The sequence below is a fragment of the Nannospalax galili genome, unplaced genomic scaffold, assembly GCF_000622305.1.
Source record: "Nannospalax galili isolate Female #2095 unplaced genomic scaffold, S.galili_v1.0 scaffold33417, whole genome shotgun sequence".
Lineage (NCBI taxonomy): Eukaryota > Metazoa > Chordata > Mammalia > Rodentia > Spalacidae > Nannospalax > Nannospalax galili.
Window position 1 is genome coordinate 1,305 of NW_008340201.1, and position 2,799 is coordinate 4,103.

Below are 2,799 nucleotides of genomic sequence, written 5' to 3' on the forward strand. Positions count from 1 at the left end.
AACTCGAACAGCATGGCTTTCTTTCTTCCTCCTCTCCATTCTCTTCCTCCAGGCAGCTGCCAAGATTGCAGCTTTTCTGCTCTGAGATTTTTCTTTTATATTTTAATAAACACGTCCTTGAGCATCCTTTTGAGTCCATTCTCAAATTCATTTAATAAGACTAGGAATAGCAAGAGGTACCTCAATTCCCCCAGTAACACTAAGCCATCTTTGGACACCCTGGCCTACCCCAGTGGGCACTTTTTAGGTGCTCACAGCTGAAGACTTTCCAGTCTTCCTTACAAACAAGCGCTTTCTCACATGTGCTGATTTTGGAAGGCTTTGCTGAACGCCTTTGGACCTCACTCTCCCCACCATCTATTCTGACTCATGCAGATTTCAAATGAAGAGTCTGTACAACTTGTGTAAAATCAAAAACTAGATGGTGCAGTTCTGAAGAGAAGCTGTGCAGAGACCCAAATGAACAGGAACAGTACCAGCGGTAAGAATCCAGGGACCCACCCTGGAAGAGGCAAGGTAAAAATATATGGCTTACCAATTTTGTAAGCTTGAGCTCTGCAATGCTGGGAGAAAGCTTTAACATTAAAACCTCCCTCTCTGCACTCTGTTAATTGCTCGTCAGAATATAAAAGAAATTAAATAGCAACCTCTCCAATTAAATCCTAGCAGCTACCACTTCCTGTGGTAATGAGAGAGATAGATCTCCTGTAATTAATCCTGAGCCCCTAGATGCTGCTTTTGCCCCTTGGAAGTCACTCTCAGCAGTTGGCTTTTCAGTGGAACACTGAGGATTTGTAGCTGCCTTTTACGTTCTGTGTGTTATTAATACCCAAAATACTTCTGTGTAAAACAATAATTGCCTGTCTGCCAGCTCACACCTGATCCTGAATACCTGGGCTGTTGAAGCTAAACCCATTGGCATGCTTTGCTGGGTAACTGACCTCTCTCTAATGGAAACCTTTCAGGATCAGACCCGTCCTGTGCTCTTGATCCCATCCCATTACCCTCAAGAGGGAAAACAGGTTATATAAGGAAGGTTGACAAAAACAGGATCCTGTTTCACTTGTGGGTGCTGCTGGTTTGTGAGCAAGAATCCTGGGGAACAAATTAGAGATAATGGCTTTGGCCGAGCTCCGCTGGCAGTGGAGTCTGGAAGGGGATACTGCTGACAGCATGACAAGAGTCCAAAGGACAACCTCATATGGTCTTCAAGCACAGTCCACCTACATTTTCTTTTTTTCTTTTTTCTTTTTTCTTTTTTTTGTTTTTTTTTTTTTCTGAGACAGGTTTTCACTGGCCTAGTACTTGCCAAATAGGACAGACTGATTTTCAACCCTGGAACTCCAGTCTGCATTGCTCACTGCAACTGCTGCTTCTCAATCCAGGGCTTTTCCACCTCACTCGTCTCACCTTCACATGCCTGGTAGATGCCAATCATATAACTGACAGCCTTTGATTGGAATATATTAGCCAGAGGGAAAACTCAGGAAAACCAAAAGAGAAACACGGTCTGAGGAGCAGAGGGGCAGACACCAAGGTAGGTGTTAGGGCTCTGCATGCTTGGTTCACTCACTCTCTGTGTTCTGATGTTCTAGTGCTTTCTCTTTGTGTGTGTGTGTGTGTGTGTGTGTGTGTGTGTGTGTGTGTGTGTCTTTCTGTCTGTGTGTATCTGTGCCTGTGTGTGTGTGTCTGTCTATCTGTGTCTGTCTATCTGTGTCTGTGTTTGTGTCCGTGCCTTTGGGGAGGGGCATCAGAGGACATTCTGTTAATTATGCTCTATTGATACTTTATTTTCTTAAGGTAGTGTCTCAGTGAACCTGACACAAGCTCCAGCAAGCCTCCTGCCGCCACCCTTCAAAGGGCCCAGGATACAGGAGCATGTGGCTGTGCCTGGCTTTTCATGTGATCTGAACTCAGGTCCTCAGCATTGTGCAGCAAACACCCTTTATCCACTGAGCTATCACTCTAGTCCTTTGGTACTTTCTATTGGACAAAAGCAAACTCTGTGGCATTGGTGAGAAACGTCCAATGATACGTGGCCAGGGTCCCAGGATTCAGGACCTCTTGAAAAAGGGGAGGTGAGTCACTGGGAAGGTCCAGGGGATACAGCAGCCCCTTCATATCTATGGGTCCTGCAGGCATGAATTCAGCAAATTATGGGTCAAATTTTCTTTAAAGGATTGTGTCTGTTCTGTAAAACTTCTGTAAAAGTTCAGTAAAAACATAAAGATGATTATATGTATGAAATATACAAAAAATTCAACAAAAATTAATTTGAAAATTTATGAAAGATTTTAAAAGCCTTGTTTGAACTGGACATCTACAGACATTTTCTTATCATGATTACCTAAGAAATACAATATCTAACTATGCCATATTCACATTTTATTTGATAGTCCACATCATCTGGAGATGACTGAAGGCATATGAGAGGATGTTCTAAGATCGTATGAAAACACTGCTCCATTCTCCAGAAGGACCTTGAGCGTCTGTCAACTGTGGTATCCACACAAGTCCTGACACCAGTCCTATAACTATGGGGGGATGACTGGATACTGCACGTATCTCAAACTTACTGAGTCCCCAACAGAAACCTGGACATTAAGAGAGACAAAGGAAGCATTGTAATTTGGGGATACATAGCCAATGAATTAAATCTGGATCCCAGTACTTATCAGCTCCGGTAGACTGTGAGGGAAATTACTGTGTGTGTATGCCCTGTGTTTTTGTCTATTAGGTGGTAATCATAATTGTACATATTTCATAGGATCCGAGAGGATTAAATTAGAAAGTGCATCT

At 43.1% G+C, this 2,799-nt stretch overlaps 1 long non-coding RNA gene across 1 annotated transcript; it reads left to right on the forward strand.

Annotated features, from left to right (window-relative positions):
• Window positions 1-220: 220 nt before the first annotated feature.
• On the forward strand, window positions 221-2,615 carry LOC103735812. Its single transcript, XR_607350.1, has 4 exons — window positions 221-481; window positions 1,287-1,537; window positions 1,801-2,078; window positions 2,397-2,615. It is a non-coding gene; the product is annotated as an uncharacterized LOC103735812 (long non-coding RNA).
• Window positions 2,616-2,799: the final 184 nt, after the last annotated feature.